We start from the raw sequence: 18,317 nt of genomic DNA on the forward strand, positions 1-18,317 counted from the left end.
AATTTTATTGAGGGAAAGAACAATTTATCCTGTTCCAATACCAATCAGCAGTAAAACTCCCATTCTTCTTCCTCTCCTTTATTAGGATACCAAAAAAGTCCCTCAATATTAAAATATTGTAAAAAGATCATAAGCACTGTTTAACTCTTTTATTTTCCCGATTAAGTCACACTGATTTTGTGAAATTAGCTTCTCTCTTCAAATGGCATTAGGTATATACTATTCTCATAGCCAGGACTCAAGGTCAGCCTTCTAGTCTCCTACTTGGAGTGAGTTTTAGGACTTTGGCTTAAGGCTTTGTTTCCTATTTAAAAGGATGAGAAAGTACTTGAACCACTATCTCTAATTATACTACAATGTGAATTTTTTTTAGATCCTTGACTGACCAAAATTCCTGAAGATTAGGGAGTCACTGGTTGTGCTGTGTCTTGCAGGAAAAAAATGGGATTAGAATATGGAAAGGCATACATAACTGGGGTTCTGAGAAACTTTGCCTACTTCAAATTATGTATAAAACCAGCCCCAGTTCACAACCAGCTAAAAGTTTGATTTTCTGTGATTTGCACAACTGAAATGAATAGTCTCAAGCACAAATTTTAGCCTGGATCTGAGATTTCATTAGTATAGGGAACTTTCCCTAAGAATGCATATTAACAACAGTTTTGCAATGTGTAGTCTTAGAGAGTTGCCTGGGACAAAGAGAGCTAAAGTGCCTTGCCCAGAATGATGCAACCAGTGTATGTTATATTGATGGGCCTTGAATCCAGGTTTTCTTGACTCTGAAGGTGCTCTCTATCTGCTATACCACATTAACTTTCTGTAACAACAATGTTGCTAGAAGCTGCTGTGGAAGTGAAAGACCAACAAGAAGAGCACACAGCAGGGCTACTAGCACAGGTTCTTTGACCTGCTTTTCTAAGGAAGGCAACTTTAAGGAGTTAACAATCTCAGTTTAATTAAACACACACACACACACACACAAACATATATATATACATATATATATATATATATCATATATATATATATTGTGTGTATATAAATATATGTATATGTGTGTATATATATACATATATACATACACACACACACATACACACACACACACACATATACATATATAATTCACTTAGTTCAGGGAAAAAGTCAGCACCCTGAACTTCAGAGCAAATACAAACAGAAATTACAAGCATACATTATATAAACAGAGCAAATAACAGAGATCAACAGACAGGCCTCTATCTGTCTAACCTAAGAATTACATAGTTACCAGAGAGAGAAAGAGCGGCACCAACATCTGGGTTTTCAAAGCCAGGGGGCTTTTAACAATGGCTACTCAGAGTCTTGTTTGGTCAAATCACACAACACTCTTCCAGTGAGTGAGAGCCCCCAAACAAAATGCCAACCTCAGATCTCACCTACCCTTCTAGTGTCAGAAGGGCATCACAACCATGTGACTCAAACATAAGTGAATTAGGCTTTCTTGTTTCTTAAGCAGGTCAAAGACTCTTGATTCCTTCAAAGAAACAAAAGACAACAGAAGTCCACTTTGCTTGCCATTACATTTGAAAGGCAAGACTCAAAGGTACTTGATGACCTTAGCATTCTAAAAGAGAAAACAGAAAAGTCCCACCCTAATTACCATGGCACTTTCTCAGCCATAAATTTTCTTAATTTATCAGCATTCCATATTCTTACTGGCTTCACCTATTTGTCAATTTAATAACAGTCAAATGAGGCAGGGGGTGTAGTGAACAAATAGGAATTTGCCTATTCACTGAACACTTTGGAAAGAAACAGAAATGCAGCTTATGGTTCATTTAAAACAAATCTGACATGTTTACAAATTTGATTATAATCACCAAGATGAATCATCTTGACCACAACAATATTCTGGTTTGGGGGACAGGATGAGGGCAAAAATGCTGACCTGTTAAATATTGTATATAGGAAGAAAAAGATGTTCCTGTTAGGCTTCCTGATCTTTTTTCAGGATTTACATTAGTAAGAGAGTGAGAAGAGAACAAAGGAAGTCCAAATATATTCCCTGAGCTTCAGTCAAATGGTAAGCACCATTTGTCAAGTGCCAAAGAAGTAATACAGAAATTTCCCATAACCTGTTATTAACTGCCAAAAAGAAAACTGCCTAAGAATCATTACAACTCTATATTGAAGAAAGGCAGAAATTAGAAAATGAACACTTACAAAATCTATCTTGTCAGTACTAAACATTAACAGAATAACAATGGAGCCAAAAATTAAAACACTGTTGTTACATTTCCTTCCTTGTCTTGAATTGGTAAGTAGGGGTTCATTTTAAGTGAATGTGAAAGTCTTACTGACAGAATCCATTCAGGTATTTAATTTTGGTTTTGGAAGAACTGAGGGACAGTGTATATAGTGGATAGAGAGCTAGCCAGGAAGATCTGGATTCAAATTCCACATTTGACATACTCTGTGTCATTTGATGCATTCTATGTGACCCTGGGCAAATCACTTAACATTTCAGTGCTCTTAGCAACGCTTTAAGATGGAGTTATAGAAACAGGGTCAAACTCTATTGGTAGAGGGAGTTTCCTGACTTACATATTTCCTGTACCAATGAAATCACAGATCTAATCTCTATCCCTTTTGAAAGCGGTGTCCTTGGTCAAGATATTATGAAAAATTTCATTGACTAGAATGCAGTGGACTCCAAATAAGGATTCTCTCTCATCTTGAATATGATAGGTTTCCTCTTATCACAGATCCAGCTTCAAAGTTCACACTTTTTACACAAATAATAAAAAGAAGTCAGTGAAGAAAAAAGAAAAGTGTGTCAATCCTAGAAAATTCTGGGGTGGGAGGAAAGGGAAGTGTGACTACTTCATGAAGATAGTAGATCTCATGTAACTAAAAATAAGTGACACAATGAATTTTCCCCAAGGCAGTTAAGTTCCATAAAAGAACAGGAAGAAAGGTTTCTATTTACCAAGCAAAAATGAACACTGTAGTCAGCATTCCTGAAATGTGCATCTGGATCAGATTTCTTCTATTGGTTACTGTTTGTCTGAAGAAGAGCCAGCTCATCTTTTTTGATCAGCTCCTAGCAGCAAATGCATTCATTTTCAGCACCAGCACCCACATATATTTTAAGGACAGCTCCCCTGCAATGTTCTTGCATTTTAGGTGGCACTAGCATCTTTCAGGATTTTAAATTGGGTCAATGGTTTCATTTTTTAAGGATTCCTGAAGTGATTCTACTGTCTAGCAAGGAGACATTTCATTTAGTAGGACTTCTTATTCTGCTCTAGTACAGGAACAAAATAAATCTCCAACTTAAGTTGCTCAATAGCTAATAGAGTAAGGTTGATTTTAATTGACAATTGAAATATCAAATGTCTGATTTGAGTTAATTTTATTCCAACAAAAGTAATTTTTTTGTTGTTTGATAACATTATAGGACCATAGGATATAGAACTGGAAAGTATCATAAAGATCATCTGTGACCAACCCCTTCATTTTACATCTTGATGCATATTCTTTGAAACTCAAATTTTGATGTAGATGTTTTTTTTTTAAGTATGTTGAAGATCTAGAATTAGAAGCTTTAAAATTTTTCTCAGATTTTGTATCTACACTCAGAAAGCTATAGGGTAACTTAGCTATTTCATTTACCCAAGTTAATTGAAGCAGACACCTGTATGTCAGTAGAAGGAAAGTTAATTGGGGGGGGGGTGCATTTTTGGCATATTAGAAAGAATTCATTAACAAGAAATTTAAATGGTTTTGTTTAATTTTTAAATGCATATTTATCTTTTTAATTATCGAACTATGTTAAGATTGCTGATATTGTTTTTATAAAATTATGAAATATTTGATGATAGGAACAATTTAATTTTTGTCTTTGGATCCCAAGTGCCTAATGTGGTGTTTTACATATAGAAGGTACTTACAATTTTTCTTAAACTGAAATGCTTGTTCAATGCTTACATTTAAAATTAGACCTTTCATTTGACACAAGAAACTTAAGATAATTAAAAAGCTTCAATTTTATTCTTCCTGCTTATTCATAAATGGGACAAAGAACAAGAAGCTTTCCTACTTTGTAACATTTCCATAAAACTCCTCTATTTGGAATGTATTAACTCAAATAAAGAAAATATTCTTTCTTATCCAGAAGAGGAGATTGATGTCAAAGCTGGATTAGCAAACCTCATTAGTCTCTGATAAATCCACATGCATTGTCACTAGTATAATTTTTTTAAAACTTTATGAATGCAAACGTGTTTCTGGATCTTGAAGTACATTTAAATAGATATTATAGTGGACAGTTGCTAAATGATCATTATAACCAACTCTTCTATACAGAAGATAAGAACTGACCCTAGTCCTGAATATTGATAATATTGGTAAGAAAATAAATTTGAGTTTTTTGTATACCTGTTGAAACCTATTTATAAAATATTTTTGAAAGCTACAAGAATATATTATTTCAAATAAAGAGGCATCATGATATAACAGAAAGAGTGTAGGATTTGGAGTCAGAGAACCTGGGTTCAAATCCAGGAATTTGCTACCTTTGTTACCTGGGACAAATCACTTAAGTAATCTTAGCATCTGTTTCCCATTGCGTAAAATGAAGGGGTTGGACTAGATAAGTCGTAAAGGCCCTTAGAGTTCCAGTAGACATTTAGATATTATAATCACTATACCATGATTATATTTTTAATTTGTTTTTGTTGTTCAGTCATTTTTCAGTCATGTTCAACTCTTTGTGACCCCATTTGAGATTTTCTTGGCAAAGATACTGGAATGGTTTCCTACTTCCTTCTCTGGATCATTTTACAGATGGAGAAAGTGAGGCAAACAGGGTTAAGTGACTTGTCCAGGGTCATATAGCTAGTAAGTGTCAAATTTGAACTCAGGAAGATGAGTCTTCCTGACTCCCCGGCACTCTATCCACTGTGCCACCTAGCTAGATGTCCATTTAGATGCCATGAGGTATAATAGATAGGGTTGCCAATGTTAAATATTTTCCACACGTATTCTAATAAACATGATATTTAAATAACTGTTTTCTGGTTTTTCTCTCCAACTAACTTTAACCATGGAAATAGAAGTTCTGTGTATGATACTGTAGGGAAAGAGCGCTGGGTATGGAGTCAGAGTACCTGGCTTTAAATCCCAAGTTCGTTACCTATTCTTTACCTGACTTTAAGCAAGTCATTTAGTCTTTCTGACCTGTTTCCTCATTTGTAAAATGAGGCAGAAGTTTAAATGATCTATGAACTCCCTTTCACCTCTAAATCTATGAATTTGTAAACAGGAAGATCTCGATTAAAATCCTACCTAACACTTTTGAGCTGTATAGACATTTTCTCCACTGACAAAAATCACAAATCTTTCCGCATATTTGCATTTCTTTAATTTAAAGTAACATTTACATAGGTTAAATAGTTAACCAAAATGAATCCTTAAAAACAATTAAAATTGTTTTGATCCAATTTTAAAATATTAAATCCAGTTTTATACACATTGGCTTCAAATACTCAAATTTTCAACCACCTAGCAAATTAACAAGTATCCCCAAATAACTCATAATAATGTTTTTAAATTTCCATGGCTAGTATATGTTGATGTGTCTAGTAGCATGTCCACTTTGGAAGAAAGGTATGTTACTACAATGGATGCACAAATACAGCTCTACTCAGATAATAATGTGGATTATTAAGCATCAAATCCTCTGAGATTAAGCATTAAATCATTCCTCAGGGGACACAGCTGGGTATAGTAAACAAAGGTTGTGAGATCACCAAAGCAGCTAAATAATTAGGGAAAGCAATGTGTCCATAAGAAGCTAAAATCAGAGTTGTAGGGGATAAATGATACAAAGACGATAATGTCTTCAAGAAAGAAAATCTACCTTCTGCTAATTAAGAATTACTGGAGTAAACTCCTAAAACAAAAGGCTGAAATACTAAATCCAGATTGCTTCAAGTCAAGGTTTGCACAGCTGATAGAAGGGAAATTCTGATTGCTACAGTCACATACAAATTAATTAGTCTTGAAGGTGGGAGAAACCCAAGAAGTCATCTAGTTCAAACCTCTGATTTTTAAAATGAGGATTCTGAGGCCCTGGGTAGTGTGGGTTAAGTGACTTGCCCATAGGTCACAAGTGGTACAGCCAGGATTTGGACCTCAAGCCTCTTAAATCCAAGCACAGTGCTTTTCCACTATGCCCTCTTTTCTCCTATTCATGCACATCCTTCTCTTGATGAAAATGAAGTCTGGCTACTTTTACAGCAGTGCCCTGATTTACAGTAATCCTTATCAGTGCAAAGCTTAGATTAGTAATAATTGTTAGCATTCATATGGTGCTTTAAGGTTTGCAAAGCGCTTTACAAATATCTCATTTGAGCCTCACAACAACCCTGCTGGGCCAACCTAGTTGCCTCTAGCTTGCTAGGAATCCTACACGAACAACAAATGGTGCTTCTCCACACCTTTAGCCACATTTCTGAATAAAAGATTCTGAACATGCAATTCAGATTAATCTCAGAACAGAAGGAAAGGTAAAGAAACATGTAGACAACCCTGCCAATACAATTAAAACTATTCAGACACTTGATTCAAATACAACCCCAGAACTTGAAAGAAATATTTTTCAACCTGTAGAGCACAAGGGAGATGAAACATTTGAAGGGTTGGTTGGAAAATAGAAACTATGAAGAAAAAGTGACACCCAGTTACAGGGGATTCCACTATTTATGGCTCCTGAATGTATGGAAAGGATCAAAAGCAACTTCACCTTTTTAGTCCCATACATTTAGATACCAGGTTGCCATGGAAATTTTCCTTTCCATTAACATCACAAAATTAATTTGTCCTGAGGTGATTTGCATCATTTTGTCTTTTAATGTTCTTGAAACCTCTTAAACCAACTTTAGAGATTTTTAATTCCAGATTAGTCCAGACTCCAGTGTTTCTTTGGTGCCTTGTGCTTTTAAAGCACTCAAAGACAATGTATTGATGTCTTCAGCATTAAGGCCAGCAGTCATGTTTTCAATGTATATTGATGCAACTAAACTCCAGGATACTTTAAGGTCTTCAGAGAATTCCTTTGAATTTAGACAAAAGATTCCAAGGCATTTGTAAGAAAGAATAAAAGAAGTCAAGCCCAGTTGTCATCATACAGAAGGCTCACATTTTGTGCCCTAGGTTCCAATTATGAAATTGGAATTCTTGTTCGAGTGTGGATTAGACTAGACGGCCTCCAGGGTCATCGTGATGCTGTGAATTGAGATTAATTATTTCTCAGGAGGGAAGGTTGAGAATCAACATAGTAGTCTCCTTGGGCAATATAGTATTGCCACAAAGAAGTCAGTCATTCGATCAAAGTTGTTCTTTCATCTAGTAAGGACTAAAAAGCCAAAAACTGCAACGAAAAGGATTTAGGCCACTACTAGGGTACACAGCTTCATCCAATTCAGCTGGGATGGGGAGGAGCAGGAAGATGGAGGAGGAATACCACCAGCCATAAAAAAATCTGCCTCCAGCTGATCCTTTGTATGAATTACTTACATAGTCAGTATGGGAGCATCAGCTTCCCTCTTCTCTCTTTGTTGTTTTCCTTCTCCTGACCCACATATAACTTCCTCCTTCTGACTTGCCACCAATAAATTCAGATAGTGATAGCCCCTAGATCTGACACTTTTTGTCTCCTTTGAATCTCAGGCTTTGAATTTTCAGTACTGTTTGTGACTTTGATCCATTGACGCCCCAAAATTGGACTATTTCTAAAGGTATCCTTCCAAGGTTTGTAGACTTTCTTAGATTGTTTGCTTACTAATCTCTTGTGCTAAGCCTAGCATAGTTTGGTCCTTCCTGAAGGGTTGGCTAGATACAACACAAAGTTTAAGGAATATTTTTTCTTGTCAACTGACAAGATCCATCTATATACCATATTTCCTGTAATACTGTATCTCTTGAAAGCAAAGGACTGAACTAATTACTTTCCTTCACAAGACCATCAGTATTACCATCATTGAGTAAAGTGCCCATCTGCAAACCCTTCACAAAATTCCTCCAGTTCCTAACCATGCCATGGATATGATCTTGAACCCTTCAAAATTTTGCCAAAGAAGCAACTGCCCTAGCAGGTCCTTCCAAGCTGTAAAGACCCTGAACATGGTACTGGCAAAAAATTGTATGTCTGTCACGAAGTTCAAAGACATTTATCGACTAGAGGGTCAAGTACCAGGTAATAAGGTTTGCAGCTTATGAAGCCAATTTACTAAAATGTGGGTAAAGTTACAATCTTGTCCATTGAGGGAGTACTACCTACAACAAAACTACAGCTTTCTGAGGAACTGAGATATGTGCTATGCGCTCAAGATAAAAAGAGATATATCATGACTATATAGTCCCAGGACTCAACTGAGAAGATGATGATCAAGGTAAAGGGGAAAGACATACATAAAAGAGATAAAGAACTAATAATACAAAGCAGTATATATAATAAAACCTTATTGGCACCTTGATGGATCTGTGATCTCATCTGCTCCAATGTGCAGATGAAAACTCATCTATTACTTCACATTTGATGCAAAGTTTGCTCATTTAGGCCCATAGATCCTTTTCTGAGCTTCTTTCCAGTATGCTGGCATCCTTCCTCTAGATCTCTTGACACTACATAGATACCAATGAAACATATAAGGCTATGTAGTGGTCATCCCAGGCTCCTGCCACATGACCAGCCCACCTCCTTTTGCAGTCACAGTTCTCTCATATAAATGACAAATGCTACAGGAATTCAGAAGAGATAGATCTCACTACAGGCTAGAGCACTGAGAAAGGGCTCCACTGAGACGATGAAACCTGAATGAAGGTAGGACTTAAGAGATGTAGGAAAGTCATGGCTGTTGAACAGATCAAATTTTGCTGCAAAGAAAATCATAGAATCAGAATTTTAGAACTGGGAAATTACAATTATCGAGATGACATTAGAGACCAATCCTTTTACAGCCAAAGAAAACAGGCTTAGGGAAGTGAAGATACTTGGCCAAGATAACATGCCTAATTAGTGATGAAGCTCAGAATAGATAGAACCCAGGTTTCATGAACTTGTCTAGCACTCTATATTTTAAAATATAAATTTAGTTTAGCTGAACATCAGGAAAGTTCATTGAGGACTGGGTGTAATATCAATTAAGGTGGGACTTTCTTACTGTTTTAAAATGATTAAGTGTCTTTGATTGAGTCTTACTAGGTGCTAAACCCCAGGCCCAAACCCATATCTATTAGGTGCTAAGCCTATGTGGGTGTGAAGCCCTCAGGATCCTAAGGGGAGTTGCTAAGACCAGAGCCAATAGTAAGAGCTTAAATTTTGATTGCTCAGATGGCGTTTGATGATGGCTAAAGAGTGTATAAAAATGGAAGACAGAGGTGTTTGCTTAGGGCTCTCATTCTTGGTGGTGTGCTGATATGGAGCCTCCGGGCAGCTGTAGTTAAGAGCCCTCCAGCTTGTAAACCCAGATGTTCAGACTTTGTTAAACTCTGGTAACTATGCATTGAGATTTGAATCAGACAAGGTATGTCTGTTGATGTTTGTATTTGCCTTGAAGTTCAGGGGACTGATCTTTTTCCCCTGAACTGTGAATGATATTTGTATACTGGATTAAAGTAAGATTGTTAACCCCTTAACGTTGCTTTCCTTGGTAAAGCAGATCAAAAGAACCTGGGCTGGCAGCATTCTGTGTGCTGGTTGTTGTTGGTTTCACACCTCCACAGCAGCTGCTGGCCGAATTGTTGAAACATTGGGATGATGTCTTCTTTATTTTTAGGCTGAGGACTAGGATGAGGTCGTTCGTTTCTTTATGCTTCTCCACATACTTATCACATTATATTGCACACGGTAGGTACTTAATGACTAAAGAACTGAAGAAATGAAAAAACACTCCAAAATTTTATTTTCCTCAATTCGACACTAGATGATCATTATTTTCCTAGAGCTTTTCCCCTAAATCTCAAATGACTTCTCAATCTATAAGTTTAGACCAAAGAAACAAAGAAAAAGACAGACTTTCTACTTAAAACAGCAACTATTCCACTTTTGAATTCAACTTACAGAGAACGTAAAAGTTGAAAAGGAAACTAAATATCATTTGGTTAATCTCCAAGCTGATGCACTAATCCTTTCTCCAACAGTTCTGTCGTGTGTTCAACCAGCCTTTACTTGTTTCTATGATGGGGTATTGAATTCTATGGTGAAGTATTGAATTAACATTTCTCAAGGAAACCCATTCCATTTTAACAGCTCTGTTATAGAATCCTTACTTCCTAAATTTCCCTGAAACTTACCTTCTTACAAGGTGCATTTAGGAAACTCTTTCCTCACAACCTTGTGAGAAAGTGAAAGTATTATTCCTTTAAACTTTTTTATATAAATTTATTTATTTTTCCGTTTTCAACAAGATTCTGAATTCCAAATTTTCTCCCCATCTCTCTCCTCTCCCCACCCCAGGACAGCATGCATTTTGATTACCCCTTCCTCCAATCTGCCCTCCATTCTATTACCTCTTTCCTTCCATTTTCCTGTAGGGCAAGATAGATTTCTATGCCCCAATGCCTGCATATCTTACTTCCCAGTTGCACATAAAAACAATTTTTAACATTCGTTTGTAAAGCCTTGAGTTCTACATTCTCTCTCTTCCTCCCTCCCCACCCACCCTCATTGAGAAAGCAAGCAATTTGGTATAGGTTATACAGGTGTAGTGATGCAAAATACTTCCATAACCATCATGTTATGACTTAACTATATTACCCTCTATCCTGTCCCACCCTCCATTTATTCTATCTCTCCTTTGACCTGTCCCTCCACAAAAGTGTTTGCTTCTGATCACCCCTTCCCCCAATCTGCCATCCCTTCTATTATCTCCCCTCTTTTATCCCCTTCTCCCCACCCCCTTTCCTGTAGGGTAAGATAGATTTCCATACCCAACTGAACGTGTAAAACGTCAAACTTTTACTAAGCTCCTACTACATGTGTGTGACATAGCTGAGAAAACTGTTTTTCACAAAGGGTACAAGAAGTGCCATCGATATTCATCATGTTTGAATGTAAGATGAAGAACTCAAACCCAGGTCTTGGCAGGTGGTATAGACAGATCACTGGATTTTGAAGTCAGGAAGACTTGTCTCTGACATTTACTAGCTGCGTGACCCTAGGCTTCCGTTTCCTCATCTATAAAATGAGGGAGTTAACCTCTAATGTGTCTCCAATTCTAAATCTATGATCCTGTGATCTAATTCCAGGTACAATGCTCTTTCCACTACATTACCCTGTTCCTTAGTGTGCACCCAATTCCCCTTCCATGTGGCAGACATGCAGATATTAGAAGGCAGCTACCCTATCACCATGGAGTCTTTTCTCTAACTGAATCATTACTGAGGGGAGCAACCCCCAGGCAGAAGGAAACTGCCTCACTATCACCAATGACTGCTACTAACAGGGCATACAGACCAGCCTAGCTGAAGAAGTAAGGCATCCTGCAAGAGAGGAAGCAGCATGTGCCAGGCATGTCAAAGCACCATCATCGCCTCCCTGCAGGCCTTGCTGGAAAGAGCCCAGGACCCTAAGCTCAGGTAAGAGCCCTTAGAATAGTAGTACCTCCCCTCCCTCCCCCCTCCCTGCCACATCACTGGTCTTATCTTCACCCCACCTTCCCAGAAGCCCTGCAGCCATCATCCAGGGGAAACCACCCTTATGGACATGTAATCTGGCAATTCCCTATCCCATGCAGCTGCGGCCTCCACCTCCTCAGAAAGCACATCTAGGGGCTGCTATGTGGTACAGTGGATAGAGCAATGACACTGGAGCCAGGAGGTCCTGAATTCAAATCCAGCCTCAGATACTTACTAGCTGGGGAGGGAGGGGGAAGGGAAGGGGGGAGGATGCACATATAATGAAGTCTTGGAAAGAAAGTTCTCATCAACAAAGTCTTAGGTACTGTTAAATGAGGCAGTGTCAGAAATAGGGTTTTAATCTGTAGAAATTACATTAAAGAAGATTTGCAGCTACAATCTATGTGTTTTCTCACCCTGTTAGAATGTGAGCACCTTCAGAGCAAGGATTGTCTTGCTTTTCTAAATCAGTGATTTGCACATTACATTTAATAATTTTTAAAGTTCATTTCCAGACTAACTGCTTAGTTCCTTCAGTTGTTCTGCACTGGTTTCTAGACACTTGAGGATCCTTCCTCTGGTTGTATTTCAGGAACATTTGTCAATGACTTTTTAAAATGTGGCACCTATAACTAAACAAAAAATTCCAAGTGAGGTCTGAGTGTAATGTAGAGTGCAGTGAGTCCCTTCTGTCCTTTATACTTGACATTACACTTTTCTTAATGCAGCCCAAGAATGCAATGGCTTGTTTTGGCAATGACACTTCAAAATATAGTATGGCTTCCCATTGCACTTCTGGTCTAAAGCTCCTAGAGTAAAGGGGCTGCTTCAAAGCCACATCCCCTAATGAGAGCCATGGAAAGGAATCATTGCAATACACAGAGCTATCCTCAGAGCACAGGCACAGGAACTGATAATTTCAGCCTGCTGCTTTGGAGCCCCACGGAGCTGAGAGTGGGGGAGTGAAGAGCTGCCTAGGGCGACTTGGAACAGCAGCAGGAAAGAAAAAGAGTGCAGAGACATTGCTAACTGGCAGTAAAAAAAAATACCTAAGGCACTCGTACACAACCGATCAGTCAACTTTGCACTCCTCTACCTCTTACTGCCTACATCACTAACACAAAGCAGCTGTGAAGAATGTGGTTTATAAACCTTAGAGCCTTATACAAATGTTTTCGGGTGTATTGGGGTGGGGCAGGGCTGAATCTAGACCTGCGATGAAGAAAATTAGGTATTACTATTATTTCTGTGTTAAAATCCTAGAGTTTTACCACAGTTGCAGGATCTAGATCATAGTTCTATAGCCTGAAGGTACCTCAAAGGTCAACTATTCCAACTTTTTTGTTTTACAGAGGAGGAGACTAAGTCCTATGGACTTTTCCAAGGTCACAGGTAGCAAGCATCAAAGGTGGGATTTGCACTGGAACGGGATGAAGGTAGTGCACGTTCTCAAAGGGTAGGAAGGTAAGACAGAAGGCTCTGGCAGACTGTCCCAATTCAGAAGGGTTTGAGAATGGGTCCAGTGATCAAATGTGCATCTGTCATGGGAGGATCAGCCTAGCTAAATTCAGAGAGCTACATTACTAGAAGACTGGCCAACAGATGGTTCATGTCTTTTGGCCACAGAACCTCATGAAATCCTGTTGGATTCTAATTTGCTTCAGCAGAGGAAATACCAAGACCAATGAAATCACAGATCCTTGACACACTAAAACATAATGATATCATTAATATTATTATTAAAACTTAAAATAGGAATTGGGCATAGTTAGTTTGGAATTTATGAATTAATAAAAAGCATTTATCAAATATGATGTGCAAAGCACTGTGCTGGGAATACATTTAGAAAAGCAAACCATCCTTGTTCTGAAGGAGCATACATTCTAATAGGGAGAGAAAACACATATAGATTTCAACTGCAAGTCAGATGGAAAAGTCATGTGGTCCTTAGGGTACAGAGGCAAAGCAGATGGTAACACATCTTTTTTAATGTAATTTCCACAGATAAAACATATCCATTTCTGACACTGCGCCATTTGATAGTGCCTAAGACTTTGCTGGTGACAGCTTCTTTCCCATTCTGAATCTTCACTAAATGTGGTTTCTGAGGCGGTAGAGACTATAGAAGTGACAGAGGAAGGGGAGAGAGAGGGACAGAGAGAAAGAGAGAGAGACAGAGAGAGAGACAGAGAGACAGAGACAGAGACAAAGACAGAGAGATAGAAACAAAGACAGAGACAGAGAGAGACAGAGAGAAACAGAGACACAGAGACAAAGACAGAGAGATAGAAACAAAGACAGAGACAGAAAGAGACAGAGACAGAAAGAAAGACAAAGAGACAAAGACAGAGAGAGACAGAGACACAGAGACAGAGAGACAAAGACAGAGAGAGAGATAGAAACAAAGACAGAGACAGAAAGAGACAGAGAGACAGAGACAGAAAGAGAGAGATAGAAACAAAGACAGAGAGAGAAAGAGACAGAGAAACAGAGAGAGACAGAGACAGAAAGACAAAGAGACAAAGACAGAGACACAGAGACAGAGAGAGACAAAGACAGAGAGAGAGAGATAGAAACAAAGACAGAGACAGAGATAGAGAGACAGAGAGAGAGATAGAAACAAAGACAGAGACAGAGAGACAGAGAAACAGAGACAGAGAGAAAGACAAAGAGACGAAGACAGAGACAGAGAGAGAATATAAAAGAGGTTATTTGAGAGACAATGAAAGTTGTTGTTTCAAACTTGGAGGAGAAAAGGGTATTTGTTGCCAGGCAGTCAGCCCCAGTCTCATGCATGTTGCTTTAGTACAAGCAGTAGTAACACTACTTCAAGTAATAATAATGGTGATATTTACTTTAAATATAAATTACTCTTAACTGATTGTCCCCTTGTGGCTGCAGTGATAGTCCTCCTCACCACCACATCTTAGTTTTTCTGGCTTTGTTAAAGATTCAACTCAAATTCCATCTTCTCCAGGAAAGCTCTCCTGGACTTCTCTACCCTCCCACCCAAACCCACCCCCAGCTGCTAATGCCTTCTCCTCTTATATTGCCTTCCATTTACTTGGTATAAAGTTTATTATGTAATCTAACTGTAGACACAGGCTCCCTCATTAGAACATAAGCTTCTTGTGGGCAGGGTCTATTTTTGTCTGATTGTTTTGTTGATTCCATTTGTTTAGTACAGCGCCTGGTACATACTAAGTGCTTAATAAAGTGTTTGTTGATCTACTGAATAGGAGTTTAGTCTCATCTAATTTTCACAAAAACTGCTTCTCCATGTTGGATTTTGGTATTCCTTTTGGATATATAGCGATAAAATGCACTTGTGCTTCCCACAAGGTTGTAGATTTGTAATGGCAAATTTACTTTTAAAAAAATCCTAAGAGTTAGGCAATCCATAAACCTTACATGGAGGCAAACTAGAGGGAAACAATTAAGCTCAATTTAGAGATTGGAAGGATTTTGACAATCTGAAATAATATATCTAAAACATTAATAACAAAGCAGGTATTTCTTAGGTGAATATGGAAGTCCATTTACAAAATAACTTGCCCAACGTGACATATTTTATTGAACCTACAAAATACTTTGCAAGAGAGCGCTTACTACTTAGGGGAATAGATAAGAGAGAGAAGAGCCAAAGGGCTGTAGTAAAAAGCTTTGATAGATTCCCTCCATATTCTCTCTTATATTAAATGACTCCAGCAGAACAACGGTGCCTGATTGATTATACGCGGCACTGCTCAGCATCGCTGGTGAGCTGCGAAAGAAGCATGAGACTTGCAATCAGGAGACCTGGGGTTTGACTTTTTTTCTTCCACCCCTGACCCCAACCCCAGCACTTACTAGCTGTAGCACTGCCCAACACCTCCAAGCTTCAGTTTGCTCAACCTGTAAAATGATGATAGCACTTTGCATCATTTACTCACAAAGCAAGAGGGAGGAAGGAGCACTTTTAGTCCTATAGTTCAGTATAATAGGAGATATTTTCATTGTTATTTTTAATAATAAAAAGAATTATGATGGGTTACATTGAGGAACTAACAAGACCACCCCAGGCTTTGTTTGCATTTCTCTCTTCCACAGCCATAGACTGCATGTACCTTTCTAACTTGAACTTCAAAATTCAAGCTTCAAGTATTATTGGTAACATGATTAGAATCACAGGGAGCAGCAAGGGGCCTTAGAGGTCATCTAGTTCAATCTTCTTATTTTTTTCAGATAAGGGAACAAAGATCCAGAAAGCATAAGTTACTTGCCCAAGGTCAGACAGGTAGTATGTAAGCATAGCTGGGATTTCAAATCAGTTCTTCTGACTCCAAATTCCTGATGTCTTTCCTCTAAACCATGATACATTTGCCTCATTATGATGTCACTAGGCTTACCAATTTTTCCATATTTGCATTTTCCTATAATATTGTGTGATGCTGCTAATGCCCAGGGATGGATTTTTTTTTTCTTCCAGAATGTCTTAAGTTAAATGGAAGTTTAAGAAGTAACCTTTTGGCTGGTTGCTTGCTGGCCCAGTACTTTGAGCATAATAGATGCTCAGAAAAGATTTGTTGTTGATGATTCATACCAGCAAGAGAAGCAGGAATCTAGAGAACCTGGCTGATAGGAAACAGAAACCAGGAATATAAGGACTGGAATGTTAACCATCTTCTCCCACCATCAACACTAAGAGTGTTGGAGTAGTACGAACACCAGTGGTAGGATTCAGCAGGTTTGCACCGGTTCAGTAGAACTGGTACCTAATTTTAAGTTGAGTTTGGGGAACCAGTTGTTAGCAGGGGTGGGGCCTGCACCTACCTGCACCTTGGCTTGGTTCCGTGGAGAACCAGTTTTTCATTTATTTGCATCCCACCACTGAACACATTATCCTTTCTATCACCAGGTTCTTCCTTTCAAATTTAAAATTATAGCACAGTTGAGTGACCTGAAGATTGCTAAGCAAAAGACAACTTAATACTTAACATGGCAGCCTCCCACGATACAATTCATTATATAGTTATCCCTTCCACATTGTGGGGGTTAGGGACATAGCACCCTTACAATCTGGAAAATCTGTGTAAAAGTTTTCAGCCCCACCTTGTACCAGAAAAGAAGTCTGAATTCTTTTTATTTTTCTTTTATGGGTGTTTACAGTATCTTATTGTAAAATTTGGGTTAAGTATTTGGTCATAGGCTATATTATACATATATTTTGTGCGTTTCTGAGTTTCTAAGCTTTTTCTGCGTCATCTGCTGGCCTTCATGTGTTGTCAGGTTCCTAGTTATAATCCTCTGCTTAATCACCATTATAATTGCACCCCAGGTTAGCAAAGCCTTGCACAAGTGTCACATTTTGGTATTCTTAAACGATTTGGCCTGCTAAATGACAATAATCCAGCTACTGGTTAAAAAAAAACACAGACTATCTTGCAAGGCCACTGGCACACTAACCCCAAAGGGTGTCCACTGTCATTCTGAGTTTCCTACTGCTTTTCCATGTTCCCAAACCCACTTTGTCATCTTCCCCTACCTATGCTAGTGTCAAGGGATCTGGATACATGTGAGATCCCTTAAACCAGGTTGGATATTAGAAAGGTTCACTTCCTTTCCTCACACCTACATAGCACCCTTAGGAAGTTTCCTGTTATCTTCTGTAGGCAAAGTTGAAAATTACCAAAGTACAATATCCAATGAAATATGCCCATAAAGTAACAATTAGGTTCTACCAAAGTTAGCAGGCTGACCTGACCCTAACAGCTTACAGTATAAAAAAATAAAAGGATTATGAAGCAGTTGATCATGTCTTTGCCTTTGTATACCTAGTGTTTAGCACATAGTAGAAACTTAATAAAAGCTTGTTGACTGACTGACCTTATAAGACTCATTCCTAAAAGAATACCACACTAAAATAGTCTTTTTCCTACCAAAGGAAAAATAAAAACAAAGCCCTACTGGGAGGTTACATAGACCTGGCATAGTTGACTGGCCAACTATGGCCAAAATATAGACAGTTAAGATAAAAAGACCCCAGTAAGTCATGTCAAAGGTAACAATTCAAAAATTATAATAAAGGAAAAGAATATTGTAGGTCTAACAAGCAATTAACTAAAGACTATTTTCAGCCTTGTTCCAAAGAATGAAATATTTGCCTCAAAAACATGACGCTTATTTCCATGTGTTCTATATGTTTGTCATTTCATGTCAAAATAAATGGAAATCCCTAGCTCATAATCCTTCATGTCCTATATCCCTAGCTCTTCTAACCATGGTAAATTTGCTCCTGCAGTAACTATAAGTTGGCTCTATCAGAATAAGTTCTAAGTTCATGTGTCCAGCCTCAGCTGCAATACTAGATAAAACAAACCTTAAGGTGATAGTAGTTTCTGTGTTCCAAGCATTTAAAACAGATGCATAAAGAAGTACTGCTATTTACTTCAGCAGCCTTGGTTTTTTGCCAAGTGAGGTCCCAAGAGTAAACATTCCATACACAAGATGGGAAAAAAAAGCACTTCCATGGAGGGCAGTTCGTAGGTTTTATTTTGACAAATGGCAAACACCTAAGAAAATTCTAAACATTCTTGCTGGGACAGAGTGACCTAATCTCCCCATCGCCATGAAGTTATTCAACCAATTTACCAAAGGAAAAATCTCCCAGTCGT

The 18,317-nt window shown here is 38.1% G+C and overlaps 1 protein-coding gene across 1 annotated transcript in view; it reads right to left on the reverse strand.

Moving 5' to 3' along the window:
- The window catches only part of KIF5C (kinesin family member 5C), a 215,154-nt gene that overhangs the window by 130,128 nt on the left and 66,709 nt on the right, over positions 1-18,317 (reverse strand). The gene's annotated exons all lie outside the window — the stretch shown is intronic.

Source organism: Trichosurus vulpecula, chromosome 2 (genome assembly GCF_011100635.1).
Source record: "Trichosurus vulpecula isolate mTriVul1 chromosome 2, mTriVul1.pri, whole genome shotgun sequence".
NCBI classification, from domain to species: domain Eukaryota; kingdom Metazoa; phylum Chordata; class Mammalia; order Diprotodontia; family Phalangeridae; genus Trichosurus; species Trichosurus vulpecula.